Source organism: Anoplophora glabripennis, unplaced genomic scaffold (genome assembly GCF_000390285.2).
Source record: "Anoplophora glabripennis isolate ALB-LARVAE unplaced genomic scaffold, Agla_2.0 scaffold1324, whole genome shotgun sequence".
Taxonomy (NCBI): Eukaryota; Metazoa; Arthropoda; class Insecta; order Coleoptera; family Cerambycidae; genus Anoplophora; species Anoplophora glabripennis.
In genome coordinates, this window is record NW_019417399.1 from 1 (window position 1) to 6,582 (window position 6,582).

Consider the following 6,582-nt stretch of genomic DNA (forward strand, 5'->3'; position numbering starts at 1 on the left):
GACAGGACGGTGCCCTGGGGGACACCGGCCTCCATGGGAACTTTCATCCGAAATTTTTAAAAGTCATACGACGTCGGAAAAAGTAGAAATAATTTTAACTTTTATCCGAAATCGCATGTTTTTTGACCTCACTTTTTAAGTTTTTAACATACTATGATTGTTGTTTGATAAATTTACAGACAAATAAATGTTATATTATAATGTCGAATGTAGAAAATATAATACTACGTATATTTTCTACGATATATACCTATGGTTGTCATTTGAAAATGTTTCACCTTCATCTTGTAATAAATTCCATGGTTCTATACTTGATTTCTACGAGATTAATTTCGGATGCATGTGAATTATAATATTATCATTCGTACGAATTAAAATATTTTCGGATATCGTACATCGGATTTCGGACGCATGTGACACCGGCCTTAGTCCCCAGATTAATCATTCAAACCAGATAGATATCCCACTCTTACGAAATTCCTAGTCGAAGTTTCATTTTTTGTCGCTTTCACGCACGCAATTTATAACCACCACGCGCATAAACAGATGCGGACTGGCACAGACGTAAATAATGTACAGGGGCGAATAAGCCCAAATATGATAATTTATTGTCCTGTCACGTAGGTACTTTAAACAATTACGGTAAATTTAAAATCTGATTGTGTAATTAATTGTTAAATCCTCTTAATTAAACTTTTAAAAGTACCGTTAAGAAATAAGTTTTCTATCTGTAATCTGAAAAATGTCAATAAGTTTACATAAAAAGTAAATACATAGGTACTATAATTTGAAATTATACTTCACAATGAAAATAGTTTGACAATTTTATTGACTAAAGACATTTGCGTTTTTAATCACATCAATTGTTAAGTAACTGAATTCCTTTTAATAACGCTGACACGAGTTCGAAGATTGATTTCAGTTCACTGTTTAAAATGTTATCAAAAAATTTTCTTATCGAATTATTCTCGCTCATTGATAATAAAATGGGCTTCGGGCATTGACAAATGCCTCAAAATCGAAATGGTGTTGAGCAATGTGCTTTTGAAAACTGATTAAATTTTATCTGTTATTAGCAATATGTATGTTATTATAATTGAAATATTAGCTATGTGATACCAGTTGTCGTATTGGTGACTGGCATTAATATGGTAAATTGTGAGGATTTAAAAGAAAGTAATTAAAGTATGAACATATATGTATAGTTTATTTTGAAATATAAACATCTATATCAAACATACATAATATCTAAACCTCATATTTACAATACAAAGTCATTCTTATACTTATATATACCAGTTTTACAACAAAAAATATTTTTAAATGTGCTGTAAGTTTCGTAGTTTATAATTTTTTGCCCTACATATACTTGTAGACATGTCCCTGTTTATAGTATATTACGTAATAAGTGTTGTAAAAAGCATTTTACGCACGAATGGAAAACTTACACATGACACCGCGTAGCGGCGAGTGCGTAATTGCATTACACCACGTATTACATACTATACTTTACCTACGACCACTACAGTAAATACTTAAAAACAAACCGCCTGCGATCAATGTAAGATTCCTATTACATACGATAAAATAATCGCACAGCTTGGTAAAAAAATCGTAGTTTTCCTAGCAACCGCCCAGCAACGGTTAATACAAACAGTATTGTATTGACCGTTGCTAAGCGGTTGCTAGGAAAACTGTATGATTTTTTTACCAAGCTGTGCGATTTTTTTACCGTACGACGTAATAGGATTCTTACATTGATCGCAGATGGTGTGTTTTTAAGTATTTACAGTAGTGGTCGTAGGTAAAATATTTTAATGAGAAAAAAAATATCCTTAATCTAACATATAATGATATTAAAAAGTCTTGTAATATTCTGGCGTGGATATTCCAAATTATAATCCAACTATTGATTTTTTATTTTATAGCCGACATAGTCTTATTATTTTATCTTTTGCTCTATCATAAAATAAAAATCTTTTCAATGACATTTCATCAATGCAGATTAAGCAATCTTTAGCATCTTCTTTTAAACTGGATACTTTTGATTTAATGACTTCAAAGATAAAATCATTGATTCCAGCAGTTATTTCCCATTTTTGAGTTATTCTGCACAAAGTACTTTCAGAGGGCAAGCAAAATGTTTTTCTCAGAAATTTATAAACCTGTGGACTTAAAAAGTACACTGTCAAAGCAAACTGTTTAAATTCATTGGATTTTTGAACACCTTTTACTTTTTTTCAGTTTATATCTAAATTTGCTGACATAAAATTTGTTACCCAGTCCAAGAAATGGTGTTTAGAGTAACGTAAAATATCTGTCTCACTAATTTTTGAAGTAGGTACTACTTCTGAAGATTTCTGTTTTAATTGTATCTTCAAGAGGTTCATTTTTTATCGTAAATCACGTTTTCGTGGAGAATCGGCTGTCAATCTTGTTGAAGTTTGAGTAACAACCTCTGTAAAAACCAAAATAATTATTATTCACTCAGATTTATAAAAAGGCGACTGATAGAAAAACAAAACATCGACATTACGAGTTTAAAGATTATGCAACACCCATTATTTATCAAGAAACATACCTAATAATTAAAGAAAGAGGGAATTAGCAAACATCTCGATAGTAAATATCTTACATAATAAATAACAGATAACCAAATTAATGAATTTCTAATTATTGGATTGCAGTCACTTTTGATGCCAACTAACTTGATTGGTAATTTATACCACAAAATTAAATACCTATTAAAAATAAGTACTCTAGATTTTACTGTCTCTAGGTCTCTAGGTTTACAAAGGGCCACTGTATCTTTCTACGAATACATAACAAATGCATCTCCAGAAATAGACTTTTCCGCATATAAAATAACAGCCGTTTGTGAAGTACTTGGGATGGACGAGATGTCTTATTATTGTGACGTGCTTGGAATCGACAAAATGTTACCTATAAAAAAATAAGTGCATAATTTTTCAGAGCATAGTATTTTATTCATTAAAAAAAATGGTTTAATATTTTTAAACAAATTATTTTTAATTATTTCGATAGGGTAAGCGTATACCTATATGAATCTCATTATTCACCTAGACTAAGTATTCAAAGGTTATGAATGAAAAAGATAAATAATAATAGTCTAAACACAATTTATAAAAAAATACATACTAGGGGTAACATGGGCCATATCTTGTATTACGGGTGTCCCAACCGTCTCACGTTCATATAATCGCCCTTGAATCTGAGTATCTTATGTCTCTGATTCTATGTAACCTGAAATATATGAAATGAATATTATATTATAATCTGCTCTAAATGATATTTAAAAATATTACTAGTACTTATGTATCAATATTTTAAAAATGCCTATCTACTTCGTTTCTACACAAGTAGCCAATACACAAATCTTGTGTATTGGCTACAAACTACTGAAAATATTTTCAAATAAAGCTCTCCTAATAAATTAGATGCTTAATAAATAGTAAAAGTTTGATTCAAACATATAGATATTATTATACACACAGGACTGCTGGTTATCGATATGAAAATGAAAGTCCACATATTTCAGTTGCTCTGTTATAAAAAGTAAAAAACAGATAGTACCTAATGATTTCCTAATAATATGTAAAGATTAAAATAACGAGCATTCAAATAAAAATGAAGTCAACTTGGTTCTGAAAATTTGGAACTAGGGAGTAGCGTAGCGACCAACTAACCTCATCTGTCAATCCGCTATATCGCTACTGTTAGTTTCAATATGATTGACCAGATAACTTTATCTTTATTGTAACGAATAATCGTGATACAGTTGCTGAAAATGTTCCCCACCTTGTTCCAAGCACTTTTCACGTTTCTCAAATAATTACAAAGACATTTTTTAAAATGCTCGGAGTATTGTTAATTTTATGAAGTTTGTCCAACTAAGCTAAGTCCTACATACAAATTTTCAGAGCCAAATTCACTTCGTTTTTATTTGAACACTCATTAGTCTTTAAATATATGTTCACAATAATGTACACATTCCTGTGAAATATATCTTACCTTTAAAAGAACTTGATTTTGTTTGTGGTACTCTCGTTTCGGGTTTTTCAGAAATCTGATTCAAATTAAATAATGTGGGCACTGCTTGCTCCTTAAGTCTGCTTTTTGAAAATCGTGCAAACATTTTGTTTTCAAAATGCAAACAACAAATTCGGTAGTTCCGGTGTAAATGTTGTGAAAATTTATATACCTAAAACATTTTATTCTTATAACATAACTACTAAATAAAGGTTTGGACAATTTTGAATTAGCTTTTCGATTTCTTATTAACAGTTTCTTTTAAATTAGTTTCAACTTACCTTTCTGGGTCAGTCGGAAAAGAAAAGAAGCTTAATTCCAAATTCTCTTTCGTGTTATTGAAACAATTACGAACACAACAATAAGTTGGAGACATTTCCAAATCAATTTTTTACAAAAGAAGAGTAAGAAACAATAAACACACCACACCTCACGACAGTGCTCTGCCAGCACAAGTACAAGCAGTGGCGGTTTTACCATAAGAGCTGCGGAGCTGCAGAACACATAAAATTTTATGTATTTAATCATATTAAATATCAACAAAATATTTAAAGANAAAAAAACAAGAAAAAGTATCACAAATTTTTACGCTTAATTTATTATTATTGGGTGTCGTTATGCATTCATTTTATTACTTTAGTATTATTTTATTTAATGAGAACTAACTACAAAGTATTTTAAATTTTCCCGCGACACCACTTTGACATTAAACTGACTTTGGTAAATAACTAGATATGTTAAGTTGGCAACGCTGCGAAGTCTTGTTACAATTAGTGTCGTCTACCGTACACGATAAAATCACGTGAGAGGGCATTGCGCATGTGCGACAGTTACGTCAGTTACCATTGGCGTTTATCGTTACGGTATTCCGATATCCATCCATTTTTCTTTCACTTGCCGACTTGCCTTTTACCGCAAAAGTATCAAATGAAAGCATAACCGTCAGAATTGAGGTTAGGACACGTTTCACCATTGCGGATAAACGACACGATATGCAAAAACTGGAAGCATTCAGTACACGCTATTTGTCAATACGGTATTCAGTCACGTGTTTTTAACGTTTATCGTATTCGTAAATACCTTATGCAAAAACTCCCTAATANACCTTTCTTGGTCAGTCGGAAAAGAAAAGAAGCTTAATTCCAAATTCTCTTTCGTGTTATTGAAACAATTACGAACACAACAATAAGTTGGAGACATTTCCAAATCAATTTTTTACAAAAGAGTAAGAAAAAATAAACACACCACACCTCACGACAGTGCTCTGCCTGCACAAGTACAAGTATATTCTTTTAATTTAATCTGAGGGCAGGAAAAATTATTGGAGTAAAATATCTCTTTCCCATAAACAGGCAGGTCATAATTTAAATTCCTTTCATGAATAACCCAATTATCTCCAATAATCATTACTATTTACCATTTACCTGTTTCCAATTCTTAGAAAAAAGTTAGGTTACGGAATATTATTTACTTTTAAAGTGTCATTAGTAGCAGGGTTGCCAATGGTTCCCGGATGAAATACCCATTACAGAATTCGCATTACCCACAAATAGGGAGTTTTTGCATATCGGTTTTAAGAATACCGTAAACAGACGACCAGGGAGACTAGATAAGGAGTACGAACTCATACGGGAAAATTGACAAAATTTGTCCAAGAAATGGCAGAAGTTGGGGTGGCGCTAGTGTTCCATGTGACCCAAGTGAATGTAGCATAATAAATACGAGTGAAGTAAGCAAATAACTAATTTTATTTTATAAATTAGTTTAATAGATATATCGGGGAGGTATACTAACCTAAAAACTAGAAGTTAAGTCAATAATTATTACAATTTGTTTTTATAATGGTATATAAAAAGTTTTGAAAATAATTTAACGATACGTATGGAACACTAGCGCCCTCTTATTTTTGTAAAATTTTTGTTTACATGGAGTTCGGGCTCCTTGTGTAGTCTCCATGCAGACGACACTAATTGTAACAAGATTTCGCAATGTTGCCAATATAAATCGAACTAGAATTTAGTTGCTTACCAAATTTTATTGTTTAAATTTTGTTGGTATCAATTGAGTTTCACGAGTTTCTGGTGGAGGTAAAATAACCTCACTTTAAATGAGGTTCGATTGTTTATTTTTTAATAGTTTATGGATTATAGAAAACTTAAGGAAAGTGCCATTCGTTCACATTTTTATTTGTTTTGTTTTTTTTTATAGATACATTGATTATAATGAAAGCGTCTCCGACTTACGTATCATACATTTTTCATTAGAATTATTGTTTTTTTTTTCACATTTTACTATGTATTTTGAATGTAAGACAAACATAAATATATGTTTATATATTTTTTTAATTTCCGCATCTACACTACGTCTTGAGTATATTGATTTATATTTTATATAATTTCAGACAGAAAAATTCATTAGTAAACATTTTGTATAGCAATAAGTCTAGAATTTCTGTAAATGAATCTAAATAAAATTCTAACTATTATAAGTCTTTTAATTTGCATTTAAATATTACACTTTTCCTAAAAAAAA